We start from the raw sequence: 14,417 nt of genomic DNA, 5'->3' as shown, positions 1-14,417 counted from the left end.
AATAATTTTCACTTTCCACAAAAATGACGGTCAGGATATGAATCGATGTCTCCATGTTGCTAGTGAGCTTCACATAGCATTGGTGGTATAGTGGTGAGCATAGCTGCCTTCCAAGCAGTTGACCCGGGTTTGATTCCCGGCCAATGCAGAGCATGACATATTCACTAGTTTTAGGGGCTGGGTGTAATTTCAAGTCTATTACATTGGAATCAATCTTCGTGGAAGTACGATTTGCTCTTACTTTTTGCAGGTTTTCTAAATGAAGTGCGACATTGAGCCAACTAGTGAATATCACAATAGATTAGCTGTCCATCGCCTAAACCATTCAGCCACCTCGTCCTGCGCCCAAGAGGTGGCTGTTTGCGACCAGTGGCCTGAGATCTGCCTGTCTGAGCTTGTTAAAAGATCTGCAAAAGGGCTCATCCGGGATTTGAACCCGGGACCTCTCGCACCCTAAGCGAGAATCATACCCCTAGACCAACGAGCCTTACACAATAACAAAATAGTTTTGCTTTCTGCGGCAATGACAATGAGGATATCCATTGTTCTTGTCCATGGTGCTTGGAAAGATTGAACCTCATGTGAGTGTTTGTGCTATACTTGTGAGCATAGCAGTCTTCCAAACTGTTGACCAGGCTTCAGTTCAAATCTTTTGTATTTCATCTGCTGTGTTTTTCACATTCTGTCTTCTTAAGCCGCGACAGCAAACTGATGATGAGTGTTGACAAATGAATATTGAGCAAAATGAGATCAATTAATATTTTAAAAGAGAAACTGAAAAAATAAAACTTCAAAAAGAATGGAGCTCATTTATTTTGAGTTGACTGATGCATCAGTACGTGAATCAAAGTAAACGAATGTAAAAAATACCCATTCAAATCGATCAGTTTTCAACTAGAGAGATTGAGATGTGTCGTATCTGTCTCAAGCCTCCATAACTGTTTCTGTTACACCTCCACATCTGCAATGAAAGGTGGTGGATCTAGAGCGGTGTTAGTCAAACCATGAGACATACCTATAATCGGTCTTCTCACAAAAACATCTGTAGCTTCTGAACCGTTTGACCTACAAATTCGTATGACCACTCCCTGGAAAGGGGAGACCCTCACGAACACGGTGGTGTTCCCACTTTGTCTCTACGTCCCCCACAAGTGTCAGGGGACCCGTCTGAAGTCGGAACCCTTTATGTGCCAACTTCTGTTTGTAGAATCCAAAATCTTTGGGCAACAAACTAATGTGACCCCACTTGTCACAATGTTCTCAGTTTTGCCCTACGTTCCCCACAAGTGTCACGGGACTAATCTGAAGGTAACAGGTACTGATTAAAATGATAGATTTTTTAACCAGGGACCTCTCGCAACCTAAGCCATAATCGTACACTAACACCAACGATCCGTTTGGTCAAATAATTTTCACTTTCCACAAAAATGACGGTCAGGATATGAATCGATGTCTCCATGTTGCTAGTGAGCTTCACATAGCATTGGTGGTATAGTAGTGAGCATAGCTGCCTTCCAAGCAGTTGACCCGGGTTTGATTCCCGGCCAATGCAGAGCATGACATATTCACTAGTTTTAGGGGCTGGGTGTAATTTCAAGTCTATTACATTGGAATCAATCTTCGTGGAAGTACGATTTGCTCTTACTTTTTGCAGGTTTTCTAAATGAAGTGCGACATTGAGCCAACTAGTGAATATCACAATAGATTAGCTGTCCATCGCCTAAACCATTCAGCCACCTCGTCCTGCGCCCAAGAGGTGGCTGTTTGCGACCAGTGGCCTGAGATCTGCCTGTCTGAGCTTGTTAAAAGATCTGCAAAAGGGCTCATCCGAGATTTGAACCCGGGACCTCTCGCACCCTAAGCGAGAATCATACCCCTAGACCAACGAGCCTTACACAATAACAAAATAGTTTTGCTTTCTGCGGCAATGACAATGAGGATATCCATTGTTCTTGTCCATGGTGCTTGGAAAGATTGAACCTCATGTGAGTGTTTGTGCTATACTTGTGAGCATAGCAGTCTTCCAAACTGTTGACCAGGCTTCAGTTCAAATCTTTTGTATTTCATCTGCTGTGTTTTTCACATTCTGTCTTCTTAAGCCGCGACAGCAAACTGATGATGAGTGTTGACAAATGAATATTGAGCAAAATGAGATCAATTAATATTTTAAAAGAGAAACTGAAAAAATAAAACTTCAAAAAGAATGGAGCTCATTTATTTTGAGTTGACTGATGCATCAGTACGTGAATCAAAGTAAACGAATGTAAAAAATACCCATTCAAATCGATCAGTTTTCAACTAGAGAGATTGAGATGTGTCGTATCTGTCTCAAGCCTCCATAACTGTTTCTGTTACACCTCCACATCTGCAATGAAAGGTGGTGGATCTAGAGCGGTGTTAGTCAAACCATGAGACATACCTATAATCGGTCTTCTCACAAAAACATCTGTAGCTTCTGAACCGTTTGACCTACAAATTCGTATGACCACTCCCTGGAAAGGGGAGACCCTCACGAACACGGTGGTGTTCTCAATTTAACTCTACGTCCCCCACAAGTGTCAGGGGACCCGTCTGAAGTCGGAACCCTTTATGTGCCAACTTCTGTTTGTAGAATCCAAAATCTTTGGGCAACAAACTAATGTGACCCCACTTGTCACAATGTTCTCAGTTTTGCCCTACGTTCCCCACAAGTGTCACGGGACTAATCTGAAGGTAACAGGTACTGATTAAAATGATAGATTTTTTAACCAGGGACCTCTCGCAACCTAAGCCATAATCGTACACTAACACCAACGATCCGTTTGGTCAAATAATTTTCACTTTCCACAAAAATGACGGTCAGGATATGAATCGATGTCTCCATGTTGCTAGTGAGCTTCACATAGCATTGGTGGTATAGTGGTGAGCATAGCTGCCTTCCAAGCAGTTGACCCGGGTTTGATTCCCGGCCAATGCAGAGCATGACATATTCACTAGTTTTAGGGGCTGGGTGTAATTTCAAGTCTATTACATTGGAATCAATCTTCGTGGAAGTACGATTTGCTCTTACTTTTTGCAGGTTTTCTAAATGAAGTGCGACATTGAGCCAACTAGTGAATATCACAATAGATTAGCTGTCCATCGCCTAAACCATTCAGCCACCTCGTCCTGCGCCCAAGAGGTGGCTGTTTGCGACCAGTGGCCTGAGATCTGCCTGTCTGAGCTTGTTAAAAGATCTGCAAAAGGGCTCATCCGGGATTTGAACCCGGGACCTCTCGCACCCTAAGCGAGAATCATACCCCTAGACCAACGAGCCTTACACAATAACAAAATAGTTTTGCTTTCTGCGGCAATGACAATGAGGATATCCATTGTTCTTGTCCATGGTGCTTGGAAAGATTGAACCTCATGTGAGTGTTTGTGCTATACTTGTGAGCATAGCAGTCTTCCAAACTGTTGACCAGGCTTCAGTTCAAATCTTTTGTATTTCATCTGCTGTGTTATTCACATTCTGTCTTCTTAAGCCGCGACAGCAAACTGATGATGAGTGTTGACAAATGAATATTGAGCAAAATGAGATCAATTAATATTTTAAAAGAGAAACTGAAAAAATAAAACTTCAAAAAGAATGGAGCTCATTTATTTTGAGTTGACTGATGCATCAGTACGTGAATCAAAGTAAACGAATGTAAAAAATACCCATTCAAATCGATCAGTTTTCAACTAGAGAGATTGAGATGTGTCGTATCTGTCTCAAGCCTCCATAACTGTTTCTGTTACACCTCCACATCTGCAATGAAAGGTGGTGGATCTAGAGCGGTGTTAGTCAAACCATGAGATACCTATAATCGGTCTTCTCACAAAAACATCTGTAGCTTCTGAACCGTTTGACCTACAAATTCGTATGACCACTCCCTGGAAAGGGGAGACCCTCACGAACACGGTGGTGTTCCCACTTTGTCTCTACGTCCCCCACAAGTGTCAGGGGACCCGTCTGAAGTCGGAACCCTTTATGTGCCAACTTCTGTTTGTAGAATCCAAAATCTTTGGGCAACAAACTAATGTGACCCCACTTGTCACAATGTTCTCAGTTTTGCCCTACGTTCCCCACAAGTGTCACGGGACTAATCTGAAGGTAACAGGTACTGATTAAAATGATAGATTTTTTAACCAGGGACCTCTCGCAACCTAAGCCATAATCGTACACTAACACCAACGATCCGTTTGGTCAAATAATTTTCACTTTCCACAAAAATGACGGTCAGGATATGAATCGATGTCTCCATGTTGCTAGTGAGCTTCACATAGCATTGGTGGTATAGTGGTGAGCATAGCTGCCTTCCAAGCAGTTGACCCGGGTTTGATTCCCGGCCAATGCAGAGCATGACATATTCACTAGTTTTAGGGGCTGGGTGTAATTTCAAGTCTATTACATTGGAATCAATCTTCGTGGAAGTACGATTTGCTCTTACTTTTTGCAGGTTTTCTAAATGAAGTGCGACATTGAGCCAACTAGTGAATATCACAATAGATTAGCTGTCCATCGCCTAAACCATTCAGCCACCTCGTCCTGCGCCCAAGAGGTGGCTGTTTGCGACCAGTGGCCTGAGATCTGCCTGTCTGAGCTTGTTAAAAGATCTGCAAAAGGGTTCATCCGAGATTTGAACCCGGGACCTCTCGCACCCTAAGCGAGAATCATACCCCTAGACCAACGAGCCTTACACAATAACAAAATAGTTTTGCTTTCTGCGGCAATGACAATGAGGATATCCATTGTTCTTGTCCATGGTGCTTGGAAAGATTGAACCTCATGTGAGTGTTTGTGCTATACTTGTGAGCATAGCAGTCTTCCAAACTGTTGACCAGGCTTCAGTTCAAATCTTTTGTATTTCATCTGCTGTGTTTTTCACATTCTGTCTTCTTAAGCCGCGACAGCAAACTGATGATGAGTGTTGACAAATGAATATTGAGCAAAATGAGATCAATTAATATTTTAAAAGAGAAACTGAAAAAATAAAACTTCAAAAAGAATGGAGCTCATTTATTTTGAGTTGACTGATGCATCAGTACGTGAATCAAAGTAAACGAATGTAAAAAATACCCATTCAAATCGATCAGTTTTCAACTAGAGAGATTGAGATGTGTCGTATCTGTCTCAAGCCTCCATAACTGTTTCTGTTACACCTCCACATCTGCAATGAAAGGTGGTGGATCTAGAGCGGTGTTAGTCAAACCATGAGACATACCTATAATCGGTCTTCTCACAAAAACATCTGTAGCTTCTGAACCGTTTGACCTACAAATTCGTATGACCACTCCCTGGAAAGGGGAGACCCTCACGAACACGGTGGTGTTCTCAATTTAACTCTACGTCCCCCACAAGTGTCAGGGGACCCGTCTGAAGTCGGAACCCTTTATGTGCCAACTTCTGTTTGTAGAATCCAAAATCTTTGGGCAACAAACTAATGTGACCCCACTTGTCACAATGTTCTCAGTTTTGCCCTACGTTCCCCACAAGTGTCACGGGACTAATCTGAAGGTAACAGGTACTGATTAAAATGATAGATTTTTTAACCAGGGACCTCTCGCAACCTAAGCCATAATCGTACACTAACACCAACGATCCGTTTGGTCAAATAATTTTCACTTTCCACAAAAATGACGGTCAGGATATGAATCGATGTCTCCATGTTGCTAGTGAGCTTCACATAGCATTGGTGGTATAGTGGTGAGCATAGCTGCCTTCCAAGCAGTTGACCCGGGTTTGATTCCCGGCCAATGCAGAGCATGACATATTCACTAGTTTTAGGGGCTGGGTGTAATTTCAAGTCTATTACATTGGAATCAATCTTCGTGGAAGTACGATTTGCTCTTACTTTTTGCAGGTTTTCTAAATGAAGTGCGACATTGAGCCAACTAGTGAATATCACAATAGATTAGCTGTCCATCGCCTAAACCATTCAGCCACCTCGTCCTGCGCCCAAGAGGTGGCTGTTTGCGACCAGTGGCCTGAGATCTGCCTGTCTGAGCTTGTTAAAAGATCTGCAAAAGGGCTCATCCGAGATTTGAACCCGGGACCTCTCGCACCCTAAGCGAGAATCATACCCCTAGACCAACGAGCCTTACACAATAACAAAATAGTTTTGCTTTCTGCGGCAATGACAATGAGGATATCCATTGTTCTTGTCCATGGTGCTTGGAAAGATTGAACCTCATGTGAGTGTTTGTGCTATACTTGTGAGCATAGCAGTCTTCCAAACTGTTGACCAGGCTTCAGTTCAAATCTTTTGTATTTCATCTGCTGTGTTTTTCACATTCTGTCTTCTTAAGCCGCGACAGCAAACTGATGATGAGTGTTGACAAATGAATATTGAGCAAAATGAGATCAATTAATATTTTAAAAGAGAAACTGAAAAAATAAAACTTCAAAAAGAATGGAGCTCATTTATTTTGAGTTGACTGATGCATCAGTACGTGAATCAAAGTAAACGAATGTAAAAAATACCCATTCAAATCGATCAGTTTTCAACTAGAGAGATTGAGATGTGTCGTATCTGTCTCAAGCCTCCATAACTGTTTCTGTTACACCTCCACATCTGCAATGAAAGGTGGTGGATCTAGAGCGGTGTTAGTCAAACCATGAGACATACCTATAATCGGTCTTCTCACAAAAACATCTGTAGCTTCTGAACCGTTTGACCTACAAATTCGTATGACCACTCCCTGGAAAGGGGAGACCCTCACGAACACGGTGGTGTTCTCAATTTAACTCTACGTCCCCCACAAGTGTCAGGGGACCCGTCTGAAGTCGGAACCCTTTATGTGCCAACTTCTGTTTGTAGAATCCAAAATCTTTGGGCAACAAACTAATGTGACCCCACTTGTCACAATGTTCTCAGTTTTGCCCTACGTTCCCCACAAGTGTCACGGGACTAATCTGAAGGTAACAGGTACTGATTAAAATGATAGATTTTTTAACCAGGGACCTCTCGCAACCTAAGCCATAATCGTACACTAACACCAACGATCCGTTTGGTCAAATAATTTTCACTTTCCACAAAAATGACGGTCAGGATATGAATCGATGTCTCCATGTTGCTAGTGAGCTTCACATAGCATTGGTGGTATAGTGGTGAGCATAGCTGCCTTCCAAGCAGTTGACCCGGGTTTGATTCCCGGCCAATGCAGAGCATGACATATTCACTAGTTTTAGGGGCTGGGTGTAATTTCAAGTCTATTACATTGGAATCAATCTTCGTGGAAGTACGATTTGCTCTTACTTTTTGCAGGTTTTCTAAATGAAGTGCGACATTGAGCCAACTAGTGAATATCACAATAGATTAGCTGTCCATCGCCTAAACCATTCAGCCACCTCGTCCTGCGCCCAAGAGGTGGCTGTTTGCGACCAGTGGCCTGAGATCTGCCTGTCTGAGCTTGTTAAAAGATCTGCAAAAGGGCTCATCCGAGATTTGAACCCGGGACCTCTCGCACCCTAAGCGAGAATCATACCCCTAGACCAACGAGCCTTACACAATAACAAAATAGTTTTGCTTTCTGCGGCAATGACAATGAGGATATCCATTGTTCTTGTCCATGGTGCTTGGAAAGATTGAACCTCATGTGAGTGTTTGTGCTATACTTGTGAGCATAGCAGTCTTCCAAACTGTTGACCAGGCTTCAGTTCAAATCTTTTGTATTTCATCTGCTGTGTTTTTCACATTCTGTCTTCTTAAGCCGCGACAGCAAACTGATGATGAGTGTTGACAAATGAATATTGAGCAAAATGAGATCAATTAATATTTTAAAAGAGAAACTGAAAAAATAAAACTTCAAAAAGAATGGAGCTCATTTATTTTGAGTTGACTGATGCATCAGTACGTGAATCAAAGTAAACGAATGTAAAAAATACCCATTCAAATCGATCAGTTTTCAACTAGAGAGATTGAGATGTGTCGTATCTGTCTCAAGCCTCCATAACTGTTTCTGTTACACCTCCACATCTGCAATGAAAGGTGGTGGATCTAGAGCGGTGTTAGTCAAACCATGAGACATACCTATAATCGGTCTTCTCACAAAAACATCTGTAGCTTCTGAACCGTTTGACCTACAAATTCGTATGACCACTCCCTGGAAAGGGGAGACCCTCACGAACACGGTGGTGTTCTCAATTTGTCTCTACGTCCCCCACAAGTGTCAGGGGACCCGTCTGAAGTCGGAACCCTTTATGTGCCAACTTCTGTTTGTAGAATCCAAAATCTTTGGGCAACAAACTAATGTGACCCCACTTGTCACAATGTTCTCAGTTTTGCCCTACGTTCCCCACAAGTGTCACGGGACTAATCTGAAGGTAACAGGTACTGATTAAAATGATAGATTTTTTAACCAGGGACCTCTCGCAACCTAAGCCATAATCGTACACTAACACCAACGATCCGTTTGGTCAAATAATTTTCACTTTCCACAAAAATGACGGTCAGGATATGAATCGATGTCTCCATGTTGCTAGTGAGCTTCACATAGCATTGGTGGTATAGTGGTGAGCATAGCTGCCTTCCAAGCAGTTGACCCGGGTTTGATTCCCGGCCAATGCAGAGCATGACATATTCACTAGTTTTAGGGGCTGGGTGTAATTTCAAGTCTATTACATTGGAATCAATCTTCGTGGAAGTACGATTTGCTCTTACTTTTTGCAGGTTTTCTAAATGAAGTGCGACATTGAGCCAACTAGTGAATATCACAATAGATTAGCTGTCCATCGCCTAAACCATTCAGCCACCTCGTCCTGCGCCCAAGAGGTGGCTGTTTGCGACCAGTGGCCTGAGATCTGCCTGTCTGAGCTTGTTAAAAGATCTGCAAAAGGGCTCATCCGAGATTTGAACCCGGGACCTCTCGCACCCTAAGCGAGAATCATACCCCTAGACCAACGAGCCTTACACAATAACAAAATAGTTTTGCTTTCTGCGGCAATGACAATGAGGATATCCATTGTTCTTGTCCATGGTGCTTGGAAAGATTGAACCTCATGTGAGTGTTTGTGCTATACTTGTGAGCATAGCAGTCTTCCAAACTGTTGACCAGGCTTCAGTTCAAATCTTTTGTATTTCATCTGCTGTGTTTTTCACATTCTGTCTTCTTAAGCCGCGACAGCAAACTGATGATGAGTGTTGACAAATGAATATTGAGCAAAATGAGATCAATTAATATTTTAAAAGAGAAACTGAAAAAATAAAACTTCAAAAAGAATGGAGCTCATTTATTTTGAGTTGACTGATGCATCAGTACGTGAATCAAAGTAAACGAATGTAAAAAATACCCATTCAAATCGATCAGTTTTCAACTAGAGAGATTGAGATGTGTCCTATCTGTCTCAAGCCTCCATAAATGTTTATGTTACACCTCCACATCTGCAATGAAAGGTGGTGGAGCTAGAGCGGTGTTAGTCAAACCATGAGACATACCTATAATCGGTCTTCTCACAAAAACATCTGTAGCTTCTGAACCGTTTGACCTACAAATTCGTATGACCACTCCCTGGAAAGGGGAGACCCTCACGAACACGGTGGTGTTCTCAATGTATCTCTACATCCCCCACAAGTGTCAGGGGACCCGTCTGAAGTCGGAACCCTTTATGTGCCAACTTCTGTTTGTAGAATCCAAAATCTTTGGGCAACAAACTAATGTGACCCCACTTGTCACAATGTTCTCAGTTTTGCCCTACGTTCCCCACAAGTGTCACGGGACTAATCTGAAGGTAACAGGTACTGATTAAAATGATAGATTTTTTAACCAGGGACCTCTCGCAACCTAAGCCATAATCGTACACTAACACCAACGATCCGTTTGGTCAAATAATTTTCACTTTCCACAAAAATGACGGTCAGGATATGAATCGATGTCTCCATGTTGCTAGTGAGCTTCACATAGCATTGGTGGTATAGTGGTGAGCATAGCTGCCTTCCAAGCAGTTGACCCGGGTTTGATTCCCGGCCAATGCAGAGCATGACATATTCACTAGTTTTAGGGGCTGGGTGTAATTTCAAGTCTATTACATTGGAATCAATCTTCGTGGAAGTACGATTTGCTCTTACTTTTTGCAGGTTTTCTAAATGAAGTGCGACATTGAGCCAACTAGTGAATATCACAATAGATTAGCTGTCCATCGCCTAAACCATTCAGCCACCTCGTCCTGCGCCCAAGAGGTGGCTGTTTGCGACCAGTGGCCTGAGATCTGCCTGTCTGAGCTTGTTAAAAGATCTGCAAAAGGGCTCATCCGGGATTTGAACCCGGGACCTCTCGCACCCTAAGCGAGAATCATACCCCTAGACCAACGAGCCTTACACAATAACAAAATAGTTTTGCTTTCTGCGGCAATGACAATGAGGATATCCATTGTTCTTGTCCATGGTGCTTGGAAAGATTGAACCTCATGTGAGTCTTTGTGCTATACTTGTGAGCATAGCAGTCTTCCAAACTGTTGACCAGGCTTCAGTTCAAATCTTTTGTATTTCATCTGCTGTGTTTTTCACATTCTGTCTTCTTAAGCCGCGACAGCAAACTGATGATGAGTGTTGACAAATGAATATTGAGCAAAATGAGATCAATTAATATTTTAAAAGAGAAACTGAAAAAATAAAACTTCAAAAAGAATGGAGCTCATTTATTTTGAGTTGACTGATGCATCAGTACGTGAATCAAAGTAAACGAATGTAAAAAATACCCATTCAAATCGATCAGTTTTCAACTAGAGAGATTGAGATGTGTCGTATCTGTCTCAAGCCTCCATAACTGTTTATGTTACACCTCCACATATGCAATGAAAGGTGGTGGAGCTAGAGCGGTGTTAGTCAAACCATGAGACATACCTATAATCGGTCTTCTCACAAAAACATCTGTAGCTTCTGAACCGTTTGACCTACAAATTCGTATGACCACTCCCTGGAAAGGGGAGACCCTCAGGAACACGGTGGTGTTCCCAATTTGTCTCTACGTCCCCCACAAGTGTCAGGGGACCCGTCTGAAGTCGGAACCCTTTATTTGCCAACTTCTGTTTGTAGAATCCAAAATCTTTGGGCAACAAACTAATGTGACCCCACTTGTCACAATGTTCTCATTTTTGCCCTACGTTCCCCACAAGTGTCACGGGACTAATCTGAAGGTAACAGGTACTGATTAAAATGATAGATTTTTTAACCAGGGACCTCTCGCACCCTAAGCCATAATCGTACACCTACACCAACGATCCGTTTGGTCAAAGAATTTTCACTTTCCACAAAAATGACGGTCAGGATATGAATCGATGTCTCCATGTTGCTAGCGAGCTTCACATAGCATTGGTGGTATAGTGGTGAGCATAGCTGCCTTCCAAGCAGTTGACCCGGGTTTGATTCCCGGCCAATGCAGAGCATGACATATTCACTAGTTTTAGGGGCTGGGTGTAATTTCAAGTCTATTACATTGGAATCAATCTTCGTGGAAGTACGATTTGCTCTTACTTTTTGCAGGTTTTCTAAATGAAGTGCGACATTGAGCCAACTAGTGAATATCACAATAGATTAGCTGTCCATCGCCTAAACCATTCAGCCACCTCGTCCTGCGCCCAAGAGGTGGCTGTTTGCAACCAGTGGCCTGAGATCTGCCTGTCTGAGCTTGTTAAAAGATCTGCAAAAGGGCTCATCCGGGATTTGAACCCGGGACCTCTCGCACCCTAAGCGAGAATCATACCCCTAGACCAACGAGCCTTACACAATAACAAAATAGTTTTGCTTTCTGCGGCAATGACAATGAGGATATCCATTGTTCTTGTCCATGGTGCTTGGAAAGATTGAACCTCATGTGAGTCTTTGTGCTATACTTGTGAGCATAGCAGTCTTCCAAACTGTTGACCAGGCTTCAGTTCAAATCTTTTGTATTTCATCTGCTGTGTTTTTCACATTCTGTCTTCTTAAGCCGCGACAGCAAACTGATGATGAGTGTTGACAAATGAATATTGAGCAAAATGAGATCAATTAATATTTTAAAAGAGAAACTGAAAAAATAAAACTTCAAAAAGAATGGAGCTCATTTATTTTGAGTTGACTGATGCATCAGTACGTGAATCAAAGTAAACGAATGTAAAAAATACCCATTCAAATCGATCAGTTTTCAACTAGAGAGATTGAGATGTGTCGTATCTGTCTCAAGCCTCCATAACTGTTTATGTTACACCTCCACATATGCAATGAAAGGTGGTGGAGCTAGAGCGGTGTTAGTCAAACCATGAGACATACCTATAATCGGTCTTCTCACAAAAACATCTGCAGCTTCTGAACCGTTTGACCTACAAATTCGTATGACCACTCCCTGGAAAGGGGAGACCCTCAGGAACACGGTGGTGTTCCCAATTTGTCTCTACGTTCCCCACAAGTGTCAGGGGACCCGTCTGAAGTCGGAACCCTTTATTTGCCAACTTCTGTTTGTACAATCCAAAATCTTTGGGCAACAAACTAATGTGACCCCACTTGTCACAATGTTCTCAGTTTTGCCCTACGTTCCCCACAAGTGTCACGGGACTAATCTGAAGGTAACAGGTACTGATTAAAATGATAGATTTTTTAACCAGGGACCTCTCGCACCCTAAGCCATAATCGTACACCTACACCAACGATCCGTTTGGTCAAAGAATTTTCACTTTCCACAAAAATGACGGTCAGGATATGAATCGATGTCTCCATGTTGCTAGCGAGCTTCACATAGCATTGGTGGTATAGTGGTGAGCATAGCTGCCTTCCAAGCAGTTGACCTGGGTTTGATTCCCGGCCAATGCAGAGCATGACATATTCACTAGTTTTAGGGGCTGGGTGTAATTTCAAGTGTATTACATTGGAATCAATCTTCGTGGAAGTACGATTTGCTCTTACTTTTTGCAGGTTTTCTAAATGAAGTGCGACATTGAGCCAACTAGTGAACATCACAATAGATTAGCTGTCCATCGCCTAAACCATTCAGCCACCTCGTCCTGCGCCCAAGAGGTGGCTGTTTGCGACCAGTGGCCTGAGATCTGCCTGTCTGAGCTTGTTAAAAGAGCTCATCCGGGATTTGAACCCGGGACCTCTCGCACCCTAAGCGAGAATCATACCCCTAGACCAACGAGCCTTACACAATAAAAAAATAGTTTTGCTTTCTGCGGCAATGACAATGAGGATATCCATTGTTCTTGTCCATGGTGCTTGGAAAGATTGAACCTCATGTGAGTGTTTGTGCTATACTTGTGAGCATAGCAGTCTTCCAAACTGTTGACCAGGCTTCAGTTCAAATCTTTTGTATTTCATCTGCTGTGTTTTTCACATTCTGTCTTCTTAAGCCGCGACAGCAAACTGATGATGAGTGTTGACAAATGAATATTGAGCAAAATGAGATCAATTAATATTTTAAAAGAGAAACTGAAAAAATAAAACTTCAAAAAGAATGGAGCTCATTTATTTTGAGTTGACTGATGCATCAGTACGTGAATCAAAGTAAACGAATGTAAAAAATACCCATTCAAATCGATCAGTTTTCAACTAGAGAGATTGAGATGTGTCGTATCTGTCTCAAGCCTCCATAACTGTTTATGTTACACCTCCACATCTGCAATGAAAGGTGGTGGAGCTAGAGCGGTGTTAGTCAAACCATGAGACATACCTATAATCGGTCTTCTCACAAAAACATCTGTAGCTTCTGAACCGTTTGACCTACAAATTCGTATGACCACTCCCTGGAAAGGGGAGACCCTCACGAACACGGTGGTGTTCCCAATTTGTCTCTACGTCCCCCACAAGTGTCAGGGGACCCGTCTGAAGTCGGAACCCTTTATGTGCCAACTTCTGTTTGTAGAATCCAAAATCTTTGGGCAACAAACTAATGTGACCCCACTTGTCACAATGTTCTCAGTTTTGCCCTACGTTCCCCACAAGTGTCACGGGACTAATCTGAAGGTAACAGGTACTGATTAAAATGATAGATTTTTTAACCAGGGACCTCTCGCACCCTAAGCCATAATCGTACACCTACACCAACGATCCGTTTGGTCAAAGAATTTTCACTTTCCACAAAAATGACGGTCAGGTTATGAATCGATGTCTCCATGTTGCTAGCGAGCTTCACATAGCATTGGTGGTATAGTGGTGAGCATAGCTGCCTTCCAAGCAGTTGACCCGGGTTCGATTCCAGGCCAATGCAGAGCATGAGATATTCACTGGTTTTAGGGGCTGGGTGTAATTTCAAGTGTATTACATTGGAATCAATCTTCGTGGAAGTCCAATTTGCTCTTCCTTTTTGCAGGTTTTCTAAATGAAGTGCGACATTGAGCCAACTAGTGAATATCACAATAGATTAGCTGTCCATCGCCTAAACCATTCAGCCACCTCGTCCTGCGCCCAAGAGGTGGCTGTTTGCGACCAGTGGCCTGAGATCTGCCTGTC

At 42.7% G+C, this 14,417-nt stretch overlaps 19 non-coding genes across 19 annotated transcripts; 10 read left to right on the top strand and 9 right to left on the bottom strand.

The window, feature by feature from the left end:
* The first annotated feature begins 76 nt into the window (after positions 1-76).
* Positions 77-148, top strand: trnag-ucc (transfer RNA glycine (anticodon UCC)). Its single transcript has one exon. It is a non-coding gene; the product is annotated as a tRNA-Gly (tRNA).
* Positions 149-415: 267 nt separating this feature from the next.
* On the bottom strand, positions 416-487 carry trnap-agg (transfer RNA proline (anticodon AGG)). The gene has a single exon. It is a non-coding gene; the product is annotated as a tRNA-Pro (tRNA).
* Positions 488-1,819: 1,332 nt separating this feature from the next.
* On the bottom strand, positions 1,820-1,891 carry trnap-agg (transfer RNA proline (anticodon AGG)). Its single transcript has one exon. It is a non-coding gene; the product is annotated as a tRNA-Pro (tRNA).
* A 993-nt stretch (positions 1,892-2,884) lies between these two features.
* trnag-ucc (transfer RNA glycine (anticodon UCC)) lies at positions 2,885-2,956 on the top strand. Its single transcript has one exon. It is a non-coding gene; the product is annotated as a tRNA-Gly (tRNA).
* A 267-nt stretch (positions 2,957-3,223) lies between these two features.
* Positions 3,224-3,295, bottom strand: trnap-agg (transfer RNA proline (anticodon AGG)). The gene has a single exon. It is a non-coding gene; the product is annotated as a tRNA-Pro (tRNA).
* A 991-nt stretch (positions 3,296-4,286) lies between these two features.
* trnag-ucc (transfer RNA glycine (anticodon UCC)) lies at positions 4,287-4,358 on the top strand. The gene has a single exon. It is a non-coding gene; the product is annotated as a tRNA-Gly (tRNA).
* A 1,332-nt stretch (positions 4,359-5,690) lies between these two features.
* trnag-ucc (transfer RNA glycine (anticodon UCC)) lies at positions 5,691-5,762 on the top strand. Its single transcript has one exon. It is a non-coding gene; the product is annotated as a tRNA-Gly (tRNA).
* A 267-nt stretch (positions 5,763-6,029) lies between these two features.
* Positions 6,030-6,101, bottom strand: trnap-agg (transfer RNA proline (anticodon AGG)). Its single transcript has one exon. It is a non-coding gene; the product is annotated as a tRNA-Pro (tRNA).
* A 993-nt stretch (positions 6,102-7,094) lies between these two features.
* trnag-ucc (transfer RNA glycine (anticodon UCC)) lies at positions 7,095-7,166 on the top strand. The gene has a single exon. It is a non-coding gene; the product is annotated as a tRNA-Gly (tRNA).
* A 267-nt stretch (positions 7,167-7,433) lies between these two features.
* Positions 7,434-7,505, bottom strand: trnap-agg (transfer RNA proline (anticodon AGG)). The gene has a single exon. It is a non-coding gene; the product is annotated as a tRNA-Pro (tRNA).
* Positions 7,506-8,498: 993 nt separating this feature from the next.
* Positions 8,499-8,570, top strand: trnag-ucc (transfer RNA glycine (anticodon UCC)). The gene has a single exon. It is a non-coding gene; the product is annotated as a tRNA-Gly (tRNA).
* A 267-nt stretch (positions 8,571-8,837) lies between these two features.
* Positions 8,838-8,909, bottom strand: trnap-agg (transfer RNA proline (anticodon AGG)). Its single transcript has one exon. It is a non-coding gene; the product is annotated as a tRNA-Pro (tRNA).
* A 993-nt stretch (positions 8,910-9,902) lies between these two features.
* trnag-ucc (transfer RNA glycine (anticodon UCC)) lies at positions 9,903-9,974 on the top strand. Its single transcript has one exon. It is a non-coding gene; the product is annotated as a tRNA-Gly (tRNA).
* Positions 9,975-10,241: 267 nt separating this feature from the next.
* On the bottom strand, positions 10,242-10,313 carry trnap-agg (transfer RNA proline (anticodon AGG)). The gene has a single exon. It is a non-coding gene; the product is annotated as a tRNA-Pro (tRNA).
* A 993-nt stretch (positions 10,314-11,306) lies between these two features.
* trnag-ucc (transfer RNA glycine (anticodon UCC)) lies at positions 11,307-11,378 on the top strand. Its single transcript has one exon. It is a non-coding gene; the product is annotated as a tRNA-Gly (tRNA).
* Positions 11,379-11,645: 267 nt separating this feature from the next.
* trnap-agg (transfer RNA proline (anticodon AGG)) lies at positions 11,646-11,717 on the bottom strand. Its single transcript has one exon. It is a non-coding gene; the product is annotated as a tRNA-Pro (tRNA).
* Positions 11,718-12,710: 993 nt separating this feature from the next.
* trnag-ucc (transfer RNA glycine (anticodon UCC)) lies at positions 12,711-12,782 on the top strand. Its single transcript has one exon. It is a non-coding gene; the product is annotated as a tRNA-Gly (tRNA).
* Positions 12,783-13,038: 256 nt separating this feature from the next.
* trnap-agg (transfer RNA proline (anticodon AGG)) lies at positions 13,039-13,110 on the bottom strand. The gene has a single exon. It is a non-coding gene; the product is annotated as a tRNA-Pro (tRNA).
* Positions 13,111-14,103: 993 nt separating this feature from the next.
* trnag-ucc (transfer RNA glycine (anticodon UCC)) lies at positions 14,104-14,175 on the top strand. Its single transcript has one exon. It is a non-coding gene; the product is annotated as a tRNA-Gly (tRNA).
* The last annotated feature ends 242 nt before the right edge of the window (positions 14,176-14,417 follow it).

Source organism: Salmo salar, unplaced genomic scaffold, assembly GCF_965601325.2.
Source record: "Salmo salar unplaced genomic scaffold, fSalSal1 ptg000135l, whole genome shotgun sequence".
NCBI lineage: Eukaryota > Metazoa > Chordata > Actinopteri > Salmoniformes > Salmonidae > Salmo > Salmo salar.
Note: the sequence above shows the minus strand (reverse complement) of the source record. Positions and strands in the feature narration are given on the sequence as shown.